The sequence below is a fragment of the Protopterus annectens genome, chromosome 17.part0 (genome assembly GCF_019279795.1).
Source record: "Protopterus annectens isolate FY-2018-M chromosome 17.part0, PAN1.0, whole genome shotgun sequence".
NCBI lineage: Eukaryota > Metazoa > Chordata > Ceratodontiformes > Protopteridae > Protopterus > Protopterus annectens.
In genome coordinates this window covers 912,481-929,400 of record NC_056751.1, presented here as the reverse complement: position 1 = coordinate 929,400, position 16,920 = coordinate 912,481, and positions in this window count along the sequence as shown.

The following is a 16,920-nucleotide window of genomic DNA, read 5'->3' as shown; positions in this document are numbered from 1 at the left end:
CATTCATCGTAATACACAATTCTACAAAGGGGGACACAACAGACTCTATTATTCATTACGGAATTTGTAAAAGAATGGTTGTACCCATACATAAGGATATTTGCTGAAAATTCATACTCACATATGTTTGGAGGAATACAATGTACAGCAGTAATCCATAATGCAATGCTGTGGCATTTAATTACTGGTTTCAGGAAGATACCACCCCTACTATACTATGCCAGGTATGATACCCCCATATAGAAAGACAGCAGCTAATACATAGACCTTTTCTGCATGAACACATGAAACAAAGACATATAAAATGAATGATTGTTCATATATTTATTTAGTTAGTTAGTTTATCAAGATAGTTCACTGATTACAATACAACATCTGCAGGCACAGCCTATTTCTATTATGTTCTCTTTCCTTTTCACCTTTAGCCTTACTCTTCTGAGATTCTCTTGGTCTTTTTTAACAATTTCCTTTATTGATTTAAATGGACAGATTCAATAAAGCCTACAGTAAGTCTACACTAAGTGTACACGATATGTATTCAAGAACATACTTATCACATTTTTTGTGCTTTTTAGTCATTCAGAAAAATTACACTGTGTTCATGTAGTCTACAATTTGTGGTAACCTTTATGAATCCTTGTCAGTATTTAAAGCTGCAAGACTATCAGTAGGAAAACTAAAATTAAGAGGAAGAAGGAGTGAGTTATGTCTGTGTTGCCTGTTGACTCAGAGTAGTGTCACTCAGTGTACTTTAGAGTAAGCATTATTAAATCCCTGGGAAAGTTTTTTGTCCCTTTGCCAGAAACACATTTTGGCAGTTTTCTGCATCCTTTTTCTGACTTATCTCCCTGCTCTTTCTAGATGCACTTATACGTTTTATCAGATCATCAAACGTAAGTCAAGCAGCCTTACTTTTGTATGGTATGAGTCTGTTAGTTTTTTCATTGCGTTCTTGGTACTATTTTCAGCATATCCAAATTGCTTAAGCTTAATCCATTCAACGGGTTCATATTTATTAAAATGCTAACTTTTCCCAAGTTCACATAACCTTTATGTATATTATATTAATTTAAAGTTCAAAGGCTTTTGCCCCTTGCATGATGTTTTGGGGAACTGAACTCTTCCATCCCCACCAAAAGATGTCTTTTTAATGGCACTCACTAGAATGTGCTAAATCAATTGGATTTAACTGAAACTCAAATCGATGACATAAGAATCATAGAAATCATATGAAGTTCAATGTCACTGACATTATACCTTGCCATTTCTCACCTTAGACTGTACCCCTCCCCCCAAGATGGGATAGGTGACTTTGTGAATACTCATCCAATAATTTATATCACATTTGAAGGAAGATAGTGTATCACATGACTTAATCTGCAGGGAGAGTCTATTCCAGAACAAGGGAGACACTGACTAATGAATTTGTCACTTCATCAGTTTTACCGATCTGCTGAAGCAGGTTTAAATTACTTAAGTTCTTAGCAAGTCCATTTAATCCCATATTTATTTATAGCCATAGTTATATAGCAAAACATTTGGCGGTCACTCCTTCCATTGGAGCTCAATGTTGTCCTGCCAGAAATTTCACATTAATTACCATTTATGAGTATGAGGCCCAGCATTTGCCCATTTGAGAATGTTAAACTTCTAGAGGAAACTAACTAAAATAATTGACTCATATTTAAAAATCTCCATGCTGATGCTGAAAGTCAAAACCATGTGATATGTATTGTGAGTGGCTCCTGATTATCTGAGCAGAGAGTATAGTATCATAAACCACATGTATCAGAGTACAGTTGTTTATTTGATACACTGCCATTGTGGTAAAGCCTATATAAGACAAACAATAAGACAGTTTAAAACTATTGAAGAATATCTTAGTGACGTTAAAAATAAGAGAGTGCAGAATCCTCTAGCTTTACGTGTATTAGAAAAGCATTGAGATAATGCAGAAGTTTTATGTGTATGTGATTTAGAACAAGTTTTTTTTTTTTTTAAGAAAGAAAAGCATATAGTTAATGAAAAGGTGTTACTTAAAAAGAAACACAAGTTAATTTTGGAGTGCAATAATTTGAGTCCTTTTGGTCCTAATAATGAATTTAATTGATGGCATTTAATTCTTAATTGTCTTAGTTCATATTTAATTGATACCTTTATTGCTTAGAGAATGTTTTGTTTGAATCATGTAATGGTTATTAGTTTATGGATTCATAGATAATTACTAGGCCGCAGATGTTCTTGTGGGCCATGTTAAGCCTAGCCAATTTCTGTCAAAGGTGAAACTCAAACCCTGTGCCTTGTATCTGTGAGGTAAATTCCTTAATCCTTATATAAACACCCAATCCCTTATATACATATACATATGTAAAACATACAGTATTTTAAGTTTTAGAGCCCTTGAAAGCACGGTGTTGGCTAACTTCAAGAATATTACTAAAGTTTTTTTTTTTGCCAATAACATTTTGTGGTTTATGTTATAGTTTTATTGTTTTTCTTTTGTGGTTTATCATACAGCTTATATATTATACATGTTTAAAGTGATGTCATTTTAAAGATTGTGATGTGCTCTTTGAGACTCTGAATGTAACTGCCTGGTGCATCTGGTCTGCTTGAGAGAATCACAGAATCACAGACCATCTTTAGTACTGTTACAAGAAGATAAGAGATTTAACTACAAGAAAAATAAATACAGGTTTATTAAAACTCAAAGAACTTTATAATCAACAATGCTACTAGCCAATGTTAAGAAAGGAATGACGACAGATGATGATAAGAGGTTATAATTATCGTTAGAAATGTAACAGATTGCATTTAAGATGGCAATCTCTAAAACATGTGTATTCCAACACAATACTGATAGGGACACCAGTGATCACATATTTTGCATTAACTCTATTCTTTATGCTAGAAGGTATACATGATTTCACTCTCAGTTACATGTACATGCACACACACACACACACACACACACACACACACACACACACACACACACACACACACACACACACACACACACACACACACTACCAGATGTATTGGAGTGCCATTATGTAATCTAAGTATGTCAACATAGAAATATGCAAATGATGCAAAATGATTTAAAAAGTTATAACACTGAGTAAAAACACAAATGTGCATACAAATAAATTCCATGGGTGTTAAGCTGTAAGGCATATTGAGCAGATTAAGGAACCATGTATTATTCTATATTCTTTGTGCACTAATACAGCAAAGAAGTTTTGTTAATTTTGCTGGGCTTTTTGGAACAGTTACATAATATTCTGATGCTTCAGTCTTGAAAAGGAAGTTGGAAAAGGGAACACTATATTCCATTACATTTGCTTGCAAAGATACTCAATGTGCTCAATTTAAAATGAATGCAGGATCAATATATCTTCCCTGCCTTCACAAGTAATAGCACAAATTAAATCATCACATGTAGTAATAAAACTACATGTTCCTTCTGAAGAGCAAAACATGCGCAAACGGGTTACTGAGCAATTATCTTTCAATGCTAATCTATACCCAAGGCCTCATATTATCCCAAATAATCAGCTCAGAAGTAACAAAATAAAATCCTTTTACATTAAATCAAGCTATGTTTGGCAGTTTCATTTGTCTAACAGGTAAAGGCCATCAGGTTCTTGAAATGCCTTGTTTAGAAATAATGTTCTGAAATCCAGAGAGCTAAAGACAGCTTCATTTTTAAAGAGATAGTTGTGACTTCAGTGAAGGAGATCAGAGTTCACACGTTTGACCTCGTACTTAGGTTCCTGCTGAGAGAGGTAAGCTAAGCTACTAAAGGAAATGTCTATCTTGGTCGGAAAAGACAAGGAATAAGGTTAACTGTTCAGAATGGTGGATTCTGGCTGAAGATAACTTTGCAAAACTTAATAAAATAAAGCCCTCCTTCCAGTGGAAAAAAAAAAACAATCCAGTGTAGGGTTTAAGATGATCTTTACTCAATGTTGGACAAGCATTTTGTCACAAGAATGGTCATCCATCACCAAATATAGATCTGCATAAACCCTTAATGGGATTGTCTTTCCTTTGGAAAGAGGATTTCATTTTCCTAAGTTTTGCTAAGGTAGCTGTGTCAAGGATCATACATTCTGAACAGCTATCCTTATTGTTAATCTTTTACTTTGTCCTGCAGACTGTTGAAGCTGCAGGTTGGGATACCATATCCGTGTTTTATGAATTTCACTGTCATCTATCTTTGTGGAAAGGTCTTAGTATAGGCAATGGTACCTAATGAAAGCTAGTCATGAGTACTATTAAGCTGTCTGAAGTCTGTTTGTAGTTGCGATGTGTAAGAATGCGATAAAGTACAGAAGCTCCAACGAGGACGACCACCATGTTCCTGGTGGATATGTAATTTAGGTAGGGGAATCCATTTTAAATGTGGAGATTATAAACTGTGAGACCTGGAACACTAAGATTAACTGTGAAATAAGGGAATGTTTATATATGAAGTCCAAGACTGCTGTATGTCAGAGTGCTCCCCTTTCTTCACTATACAACGATGATAGCATTAGTATATACAGATTCTGGGTCTACAGGTTTTGCCAACTTCCATGTTGTAGGAGTGGAGAGAGTATTAGAAAAAACACATTTTGTGTGCATTAAGGTTCAGCATACCTCTATAAGGTTGTGCTGCAGATGTCAGCTAATAGTCTATGTGCAACTTAACTCTGTAATTATATTCTTTCCTACTAAACAGACATTTGTATTGACAGTGCCATTTGTTTGATTAAAATGTAAATAACTGAGAAGTATTTATTCTGCGTTTCTATAATGCTTATTACCTTAATTCATGCAGCTGATTGACTCTATACAGGTCATTTTTAGTTTTAGAGGTGTACGTAAATATTTGTATTAGATTTACTTAAATTGCTAGTGGTTTATGATGTGGCATGTGCACTGTATAATATTACACACAGTCAGATAAGAATATTACCCTCTGCTGTGATATGATGTTGAAGTAAATATCTTTAAAATATCAGGGGTGTTAGGAGCACAGTCCCCATGAGAGATTGTACAGGACTTGCCTCAAAAAAATATATATAAAACTTGTTTTTCCTATTTTTCATGTGGATCATGGGTAGAGTGATAGTCACATAAATGCTTTTGCTATACTGAATAGCAGATCTAGTGCAAATTGACTATTCAGAATTGACCCTGTATTCACATGCGCCTTACTTAGTATACGCCCACCTAGTTTATTTGGTTCTGTACTGCTTATTATTTGTAGAACCCTACTTTTATTACTTGTCACAATTCCTCCTTCATTCTCAGGTGCATCAATACAAGCTACCTTTTAACTGAACAGTTTTTTACACCTATATGTATGCAGTCTGTTTTAGGCGTCTTTAAATCTAACTTTAAGTTTAATCATTCTAATGTATTCTTCCTCAAATACTGTTAACACTGAGACTTCTGTGCCTATCAGCATTTAGATATCTGGTTTCTTTCCAATATTTCCTTATTTGACATACAGTCAGGTATCAGTTTAATTTATCTAATTTTTGATACCTTCTCTGCCAACATTCTCATATTCTTTCTTTCCATGCCATATAATTTGCTTAATTTTCTTAATTTTCTTCTCTTTTTGTTTTTAATTCTACATATTCTGGCACAACATCATAGTTCTTATATTTTTAACTTGACTTTCCTTTGCCTGATTATTGTTAATTATGAGGATACTCTTTACTGCAGTACCAACCTTGTCTTCATTAAAGCTATCCTTCCACTGGGTTATTTTTTGCTTGCTTCTTTCCTGTAAGCTTCATTGAATTATGTTTGGTTTTCTTAGTTAAAAATATGTCTTAGGTTCAGTTTTCTTTTCCTTACATGTACGTTATACATTACACGCACTCTACAGCGAAGACTGCAGATAGCTGGTCAAGAGGAGAAGGTCAACATTTTCACCACACCACATGGAACACATAGCCCTCCAGAACACACACACCAGCACTGCCTTCACATAAAAACACAAACCACACACTCACCTTTGCAGAAGCTCTCAATAAAAATCTACGCAAACAGCAGAGACCTCCAAGGCAGGAACGCACTCGACCACCACAATACAACACTAATCCTGAGACACATAATTCTCCTAAACAGTGTGCCACTCAACCAAAGCCCCTAAGGCAAAACAGCATGCCCAACACACTAGTCATAGGTGACTCGATAGTGAGGCACACTGATATCCCACTCACTAGGTTGAATAAGGAGAAAGTAACAGTCAGCTGCCTGTCAGGTGCCAAGATCAACCACATAACGCATGAACTCAGGTCTCTCAACAACAGGTACAAATATGACTCTGTCATTGTACATGTGGGTGTGAATAACCAGAGACGTACCACCCTGGACTGCATGAAAAGAGACATGGAGGAGTTTTCAGATTAGGTAGCCCAGTTGGGTATGACCCTAGCCCTGAGCAGCATCCTACCATCACCCAGAATGATACCACAGTACAAGCAGAAAATTACTGATTTCAACAATTGGCTAAGTTTCTGGTGTCATTCTAAGGGAATCCAGTATCTGTCTGCCTGGGATGACATGATTGACAGACCTTGATGCTTTACCAGAGATGGCCTGCATCTGTCACCCCTGGGCTTCCGGATTGTTCCAAATACTAAATTACCACCGTAACAGCTACAAACAAATGCAATCTGAGGGTCATGCTGCTCAAACCTAGAAGTCTAAATGTGAAAATGTACTCGCTCGAAGCACTCCTTAAAATAGAGAAAATCAACATCTGTGCTGTAACAGAGACCTGGTTCAAGGCAGCACAAAGCACCCCTGCACTGCCAGGCTATAACTCATTCCACACCTTTTGGCCCCAGAACTTGGACTGAAGCTCCAAAGGTGTTAGTGTTTCCATATTCATAAAAAATGCGCACAACTCCAGACTGGTAGCCCAACTTAATGCATCAGAGATACTTCAGGTGTAGCTAACATTGAGAAAAACAGCAATTCAGGTTGTAGCCAGCAAAAGGCCTCCAACCATATCCCAAGACTCACACTCCACATTCCTAAGCACCCTGGGGAATATTAGGGTCCAACCTAACATTTTCATACCGGGCAACTTCAACTACACCTCCATTAACTGGGAAAACTACTCATGTACCAATACACTTGCCCAACATTTCCTGGAATTCATTAATTCTAAAGACCTGGACCAGCTCATTCTTACCCCCACTAGAGGTAGCAACATCCTTGACCTGGTCATTACTAACATGGGCAACCATTATTCTATACCAATAGTCAACTCCTTCCTGGTTAGATACAACCACAGACTAATCATCTTGGAAATCCACATCCCACCCACCCCACCCCCCACATAGGTAACCACCATGAAAAACTTCTCCAAAGCTAACTTTGGGCTCCTAAAAACAGAGGTGGCTAACTTCTCGGCATCCATGCAAATGGAGAATAGTTGCACATCCATCGAATCATACACCAATGCACTGAAAGAACAAGTACCCAAGTGCATGGATTTGTCATACCCAATAGAACCAATATGCTCTCCTCCCAAAAAAGGAAGCCGATCTAGTGGTCCCCTGCCATAAACAAACTCGTGATGAGTATGCAGTAACAGTATAAGAAATTTGGTTAGCATTACATTATTTACAAGGAATTGTAGCAGTGCCTAAAATAAAAAAAATATCAGATTAACATTATGGCATAGTACAACAAAGATGCATTTAGTAGCATAGGTACTAACTGCAGAGAGAGTAATATAGGTAGACAGTTTAGGTAGGTATTTAGGTATATTTAGGTATTTTCAGGCAGTAGACATATAAGTTTTCTTTTTATCAATTGTTTTCACTCCAACATTACATAAATTGCTTAGCTCCTACCTTACCTTAAAATACTCCTCAGCCTGATTTTTTTTCTTCCTATATTGTTCCTACAAATTCCATTCTATTTAATTGCATGTAAAGTGTTCCTTCCCTTTTTTAAAGTTCCCACCTCCAGTCCTCTTATCTCCTTTAGAATACTTAATGCTTCAGTTATGTTTGGTTTAGATTTTGTAATCCCTTGTAATACTTACAGCTTTTGAATAGTTTTGAAATCTAGTTGCAAACTTCTTCCACTGCAAAGTTATATTTTGTTTGACACATATGCCACCTATGAATTACCACATCATTGTAACATACATTTTACATTTAATTAGTAAATGCATTTTCTTGTTGGTTTATACATTTTGATTTAATTGAAACCCTTACTCCAATTAATTGGTATGTGGAAGGATGGAAAGACTTACAATTTGCAGCATTATTTATGATCTCCACTGTCTCCATAAATGGCTAATCGGGTATAACTTGCTTCTTATCTTCCAAGAACCTAGGCTAAACAACACAATGCCCTTTATATTATCTAGGCATATGGCTATACAGTCTAAATCTATGTCTCTTTACATGTCTAGATGAAGGAGGCAGAGGCAGAGGCAGAGGCTGAACATTTTCAAACATGCCATTGTGCTGCAGGCAATCAGGATTCATAGGTTTGGAAGATGGTGTACAATATTAAGGTTAAGAGCTGTTAGTGGCTCACTGTAGCTTGGGGCTTAATTCCTTCAGCCTCCTTTTGTCTCCTGTATGACTCTGAGCAGGTCACTTAACTAGGCAATTCTCTTTGGAAATTGAGAAATTGGGCTAGGCACATCAATGGTCTCTTGGACTGCATGCCTAATAATGAAGAGAACTGAGAGAGTGTTTAGTGTCCTTGCATGGGTGCAGTGGTACAGATATCATCCTATGAAGGGTGGACACTGGTACCTGGATGGGCATACATTCACAAATCTAAGTGGATGATGCTCCAAGATAGTAACATATACAGTACTCATTGTCCCCAGTGGCAGAGGGGTCTTCAGTGGCTGCAAACACTGACAGCTGCAGCACATAAACACAATGTGTCTGATGTGGGCATACTCACTGTTATGATATGGGCAAGTGTCAGCATAGCCAGCTGGAGTTTTGTAAAGAATGATAGGTCCTTTGAATATCAAACTGATTTATGTAAGATGCTTGTGTTATAAATGTATTAGAACTGTATGTCATTTGTATATCAGAATGATTTTGTACAGATGCTTGTGCTGAAAATGTATTTGTGAGCTTTGCTTGTGTTGAAGTGTATCAACAGTGCACTCGACTGAAATGCAGAGAAATGTACATGTATTATTGTAGCTGAATTAAATGTATATGTTTTAATAGAGGATACTGGTACAGCAGAGGTTAACTTTAAGAAAAATAAGGGAAATGTATATGAGCTGTTAAAACCATAAAAGGCACCCCACAGTGCTGAATAGGACTGGAGATGCTGGGTCTAAGGTAGATTCTTTGTCCATTAACTCAGTGAAAAGACGTGAGGACCCAGGCAGTGGCATAATCATTTGGATGTGATTTGTGGCTGTCTGTGCTAATTTCCTGTCTCAGCTTCAAAGGAGAATACTGTGAGAACCTAGAGTCAAGTGACTGGATGAGGTCATTCTGCCAGACCTCTTGCAAATTCTCAGAGTACTGAGTATTCTGTTTGGGAAGCCTGACTAGAAAAACACTCACCCACAGCAAAAAACTAAGGGTAATACTGAGATATTACAAAAAGAAATCTCAGAGTACTGAGTATTCTGTTTGGGAAGCCTGACTAGAAAAACACTCACCCACAGCATCTTGCCTTACAGCAGTGAGAAACTTAAGTAGGGAACAATAATTATCTTAGATTCAGTCAGGAATATAGTGAAGCTTAGTTTAGAGACTGTTTTTCTTTATTTGTCTGAGTTTATCCATCAATGTTCATATATATATATATATATATATATATATATATATATATATATACACATACAGTATGTCCATGTACTTTTATTATTTATTATTAAAAATATTTAAAACTTTTATTATGGCTGATCCTTGTAGAAAGTACTTAACATTTGACAGTGTTTAAATTTATGTTGGCACTGTGTGGGCCATTCCAGAAGGCTTATCCATCTTGTTGAATTAATACCATTTGTATTAGTATTAATAGTAAACAATATAATTGGACACCCTTTGTTAAGAACATTATACTACTGACTGCAGGCAGTGAATCTATCTTATAGTTTAGGCAAAGCTGGTAGAGTGGGTATTCTGTGCCAGCCTTTACCAGGTGTGTGTGTGTGTGTGTGTGTGTGTGTGTGTGTGTGTGTGTGTGTGTGTGTGTGTGTGTGTGTGTGTGTGTGTGTGTGTTTGTGAGAGAAAATTAAATTTTAAAGAATGTGTGTATCACCTACTTGGGGCAGGACACAAAGCTCTGGGTTCACAGAGAGGGTGCTGGAGGACTTGGCTTGGACGCTCGGCTGAGGACTTAACCTTACAGCTGTACCAGTGGGGAGTCTTATTGGGGACCTGTAGGGAGACAGCTATAGAGACATCAAGACCCTGGGCTGAGTGTGTTACCTGTGTGCTCTTAATGGAAATTGTACTTGATACAGAGATGTCTGCATCTGGAAATACTGAGTGTATTCATTTGTATTCCAAGTGTACATCTGTCTCAAGTGTCATTTGTGATGATTCAGGCTCCTTGATTACTGTCTCAGTGTGGGGATGACACATATTGGTGGCCATCACATATTAGTAGCAGTGATGGGCATCACACTCACCATATTGTTGTTTCACATGACAGCCCAGTGCCACAATTTATCACATTTAGGTCTTGAAATGTAGGTAGTACTCAGGATCCATCTGAAGATATGTCAGTGTATCATCCAGGTGCAGTCAGTTAACACCTCTTACAGCATGGAGTTGTTGATGTGTTGAGTAGTTCAGTGGAGACATGGAGTCCAAAGTGGTGGTGGTGGGTCATCGCAGGTTACACAGAGATCACTTGCATGAAGTTATGTGTGACACTATGCCACCTCTTATCATGGGTAGCAATGACATTCAACCTTCACGGGCAGGACACCTCACAAGCAGACACTGTCCAGGTCATGATCCCCCAATAGTACCAATTTATGCCATGAGAGGCCCTGATTAATACAGCAACAAGTTAGAGAAGCAGCTTCAAGTAATGATCATGTACTGACAACTTGACAAGATTCCAGGAGGATGTTATCCCTGTTGTGAATTACCTGGTTTGACTAGGAGACCCCTGTCTCTACTTCCTGTGACATACTTCCCCACCTAGTGTGTGTGTGTGTGTGTGTGTGTGTGTGTGTGTGTGTGTGTGTGTGTGTGTGTGTGTGTGTGTGTTTGCAGCCTCTTTTCATTATATGTATATCATAGAAAAATTGAAAAAAAGTCATAACTATATTATATATTTCTTTAGATTTGGGGCTGGGACATAAACTGAGTGCTGCAATTTTCTATTATAGTTCTGTTAGAAAACGTCCCATGTTTTTGTTCTTTTCATTCCAGATTCCCAATATTGCTTCTCACCTTTAATGTTTTCACAGCTGTTTTAGCCAAATCTTAAATTAGCAGCCATCATATTCATATCTCAAATCAGGAATTAATAAAACAGCTGTGCACACTGTGCTTAGTATGAGGTCATGCTATTAGTGAGAATTATAACGCTGGATCATGTTAATAACAAGGAAAAACAATACTTGGAGTGGGCTATACATCAGACACTGTGTGCTATACATACCAGCAGCAGGCATGGAAAGTGCTTTCTATAAGAAACTGAAGTGATAGTTTATGCAAAACTATTATCATCCACCCTGCTTTATCTTGTAAATAAATTCATAATGTCTCATCACCTTTAGTTGTTTCATGTATTACTTTTCGTACATACTCTTCATTTATAAATTAAATTTTTAAAATGACAAGTGGTCTGTTTCAACTATTCTTTAATCCATAAATCAGGCACAAGGCAAATGGCAGACAACATGTGCCAGGATGCCTATTCAAACATATTGAGAGTAATCCCTATGATGAAATGTGATATGGGATTTGTACCTGAAGCTGACTATGTGACAGTTGGTAGGCTTTGTAGTTTTACTGAAGGCTATAATAGCATTTCCTGTGCAGAGACTATGGTACAGGGGATCCTGCTCTACAAATAGGGTAAGAGATGATTAATGAAACTGCCCGTCCTATCTACTATGTATGTGTAACATGTAATTGAAAACTGTGCAAATGATGGGATTAGGTAAAACTTTAGTCCCTTTTAGAGGTAGTTCAGATAGTTATTTATTTATTATTTTATTTTACAATTGTTTACTTGGAACGAGTCAATTTTCAGCAAAGACCTGTGGAGAAATGCTCCAGATGCATGTATATGACATTGTTTGTAGCAACCATAATGTGTGGCTGTATTTCTGAGTTACGTTGAGTGTCAGGACATCTGCCAGATGCTCCATTTCTTATAAAAAAGAGCATATTTTCATGCTTCTTTATATAGACAGAGGTAGGTAATGCCAACCAATGATATCCTGCTGCATTCACCTTTGTTATTTATTGGGCTTTGGGACAGGTATATCTTTGACAATTTACATCTGAAGTGAGACAGCCATAACCATTTGGCTCACCTATGCAATATATGAATATGGACACATTTCTAGATTGCAAATACTCTGCCAATGCTCGTATACATAGCTATTCTGTACCTGAACTTTACCAGGTATTTAGCTATCCCATAGAGGATGGATATGCTTATGCATTTCAGCGGGCTGAGGTATATGGTTTCAACCACATATAAAGCCTATAAAATTGCAAACATCATTCATGACTAGAACCCCTACTTTTCTGCATCATCATCGTCATCATCTTTAGAAACTCAAAAGGCTGACACAATCACATCAGCCAAAGCTGCATAGAGCCAGAGTTTCAGCACCATTACATGAGCACATCTAAAATATTATTGTTTTTTTTTTGTTTTTTGTTAAAGCTGGAAACAAAAGGAAAATGTATCTAAATGAAATAACATTCTAAACATTCTAACTGACAAATCTCTGAAAACAAGGAAAATCCCTACAAAATATTGTATGTATAGTACTTGTTCCTCTTCCATTTTATGCAAATGCATTTTCAGTCCAGAGACTAGTTAGACTTAGGAGAGAACATTTCTCTATCTAATAACAAAATACAAGAATAACTATAGTAATACCTTGCTACAGCACACACACACACACACACACACACACACACATGTGCGCACACACACACACACACACACACACACACACACACACACACACACACACACACACACACACTGTCCAATGGCATGTCTTAACCACTTCCATTAGTTGTAATCAACCTGAGGATTTTAACTTAGAAAAACTCACTTTGTCTTGGCTATTAGGTCTGGACACCTACTAATATATTTTCCCAGAGACAATATAACTCTTGTAATTACCTACTCTTTCTATCCTAAAGTATTTTCTGATTTTACTCTGTATTAGTGCATTATGATACAGATGCTGCATTTTTGCAGTTCATTTTTCCAATGTAATGAAAGAAGAATGCATTCCTTAGTGTGAAGAAACTGCCTTCATTATAGTATTGAACAAACTAATGAATAGCATTCTCAACTATTTATCACTTAAAATGTTTCTTGTGAGAAAAGTACCCTGAAAATATTTTTGTGTGTGTATGTGTTTGCATGTGTGTGTGTGTGTGTGTGTGTGTGTGTGTGTGTGTGTGTGTGTGTGTGTGTATCTATTTCCTTTGCCCTATGTCCCTTGCTTAGGGTAATACAGTATGTATATGGCAAATGATAACATCCTTTTGATAAAATGTGACACTGGGACATGAGAAGCTGTGACTATTGCTGCAGTCGGAATGACAGATGATATTGGAACAAGCAGTTCAGCACCGCACTTGTATTTTTTGTCAGATGAGTACCTGAGATATCAGTCAAAGTAAAGTACTCTAAATGACCTTATTCCTGAGACAAGGATTTCAGATTCTGAGAATATCTACCTTTAGTTCAAATTACTTAACCTGAGCAAAGCTCCTGAAATGTTATCTTAAGCAAACAGTGGTCTATGTTTCTCAGTGACAGATATGCTGATTAAAATGTAATGCAGTGCTTACCAGATTTCCTTTTCCAATGCTGTTTTAAGCTGAGTTTTCTTAGTATTAAATCAGTGCAGCAGATTTACTTTGTTTAGATTTTACCTAGTACATATTGTAAATGAATTGTTTTTTTTTTTTTTTTTTTTGCTGGAACAAAGGCTGTATTGTTAGTCACAGTACTTCATCTTCCCTGGAGGTATTACACTGGAGGGACTGACTTTTTGTAGGGCCCTGCCCTCCAATCCTTCCCTCAAAAAAGACTGACATTTTGTTTCCTTGCTGCAAGATATTGTGCAGTCTAGTTCAAATGATTGAAGTTGGTCCTTGTAATGTATTAAACTGTATGTATATATTCCAACTTAAATTTTAATTCCATTTAAGTACCATCTGAGCTCAGTTCCAGTTATTTTGTTCCAAGCATCAACAGATGTGAGAGTGTATCACCACAGCATCAATCACAGATATTCATTTAGGTCTGCGGTACAAGCAGATGTTTGTAAATGAGTTTATCACTTTTAAACAGATGCAATGGACTTTCTGAGACATCCATTCAAATCACTTCTTAAAAATGTTCATGCTGGAATAATGAATGCATTATGCCTACAGCATCTACAGACATATATATTTTAAGCAGAGGCCCTGATGAAAACAATGGCTATATTACTGTAGTCCAGCTCTATCATTTCGGCCATCTCCATAAATTTAGCCAGTACGCAATATTATTGATTAGTAGATGGAATATAACTCAGCATAAATTTTTTTCTATAATTCACTTAACATTTAAAAAAAATAAATGGTCAATGCAAATCTATCCCTTCAACATGTGCCATTTATTATGAAAAAGATATTTAGATCTCCTGAGCAGGTGTTTACACCCCAAGTGGGCATATGAATGTGCAGTAGAGCTTACATCTGTTGAAGGTGTTTACATAAGCCACAGATCATCCTTCAGTAGCCTATATGACACCAAGATCAGGAACAAGGCTTTGAGATGGTCCGCATTTTTTTTTTTTTTTTGGTGTGTGTGATTTAAATCTTTGATTTTCTTAGTAAGTGCTGTGGGCATTTCAGATGTGTCAAATGTTTGAACAGGTATAGACTGAAGTGGTCATTATATTCAATGACTGACATGATGACTGTGGAATACAATGGACTCAGAGGCAGATCATGGTAACATAGGGCCCAGTGCAGCTAATGATCCACCCCCTCACCATACCAGTATCCCATTACTTGGCTGCCTCTCCTTAATTACTATAAAATCATTTTCAAAGCTGTCAATGTACATACTATTTTTTTTCCTTATTTTTATAATGATCAAATAGATTTAGATTTAATTTAAAACTTTGACTTCAATTTTACATCAAAAACACTGACAGCCTTTAGCTAAATATAGCACTCCCATAATGAAAACAGACAGCATAAGCAACATTAAAACTCACATTTATTGAAAATGCATCTGGCAACCCATTAATATGCAAGATATATGCTGGGATTCATATTCAAACAGCATATACTGAGTTGCTAATTAATGGGTATGTGAAGGGTGCATGAATTCAAAAGACAAATGTGCAATGCATTTGTTAACAGCCTGGAACAAAACCAACTAAATGTAAATGTCCCACACAAGTGACACACACACACACACACACACACACACACACACACACACACACACACACACACACACACACACAAAGAAAAAAATCAATTAAAATGTTTTCATGGTTAAAATATTAATACTAAGCTTGTACACTTCATGCTGTCCAGTGTATTCACAGCCAAATAATAAACAGACTGTCAACAAAACAAGGAAATCAAGGATCATGCCCAAAGAACATGGCTGATATGAGGATACTCCTGTTTATTACAACTAATTCCTCAGTTATAGGCACTTGTTTGGATTTACATGCCAAATGCCTGCTTGAGATTATGTGAATTTATACATTCAAAAATAATGGCCAAAAATGTATCTCAGCTCATACACTGGAACCTGCTTCATCTCTTTTCTGCATTTACAACTTCTTAGGTCAAGAATTAGAAATAAGGACCCCGAAACAGGAACAGATTTTAAATATTCCCCTGTTATCCTTAGTTGCTAGAATAACGGGTTTTGAATTAGCTATGGTTTTCTGAAAGATACAGAGCCTGAAACTTACTCCTGCCATTGCTTGGGGATTCCAGTCCATGATGACTTGTCAGAAAGACATATATTTTACAAGGTACGCTAAAAATGCTTCTTAACTTCTTTGCTCATGAATTCTGGACAAAACCAGCAATAATGTGGGGACAGATTTGGAGTATTATTTGATCTATTTGTTAACCAGGTAAACCCGGTGGGCAAAGTGTTCTTCTTTTGTTTTTGAAGATGAACAAGGAGCACTTTCTAGTTAAGTGACTTTCTCAACATTACTCAGCAGATGTAAGGAGGTGGATGGATTCAAGCTTTGTACTTTTATCTTTAGGAAGCAGTTCATTAACAACTTGCGGTCTTAAATGTCCAGCATCTCTTCTTCTTCATCTTTCGGCTTTTCCCAGTTAGGGGTCGCCACAGTGGATCATCTGTCTGCTCATGATTGGCAGTGGAGTTTTACAGTGTCGAGTTGCCAGCCTGGCACCCAACCTACCACAGAAGGCACATACACGCACACACTCACACCTAGGGCCAATTTAGAGTGTCCAATCCACCTACTGCATGTCTTTGGGATGTGGGAGGAAACCGGAGCACCCGTCGGAAACCCATGCGACCACAGGGAGGACATGCAGACTGTGCACAGAAGGCACCCTAGCTGGGAATCGAACCGGAGAGCCTCTTGCTGTGAGGTGGCAATGCTAACCACTGCACCACCATGGCTGCCCACAAGTGTCCAGCATCTCTAATTCAGTTAAAAGGTTAACAGTGTAACAG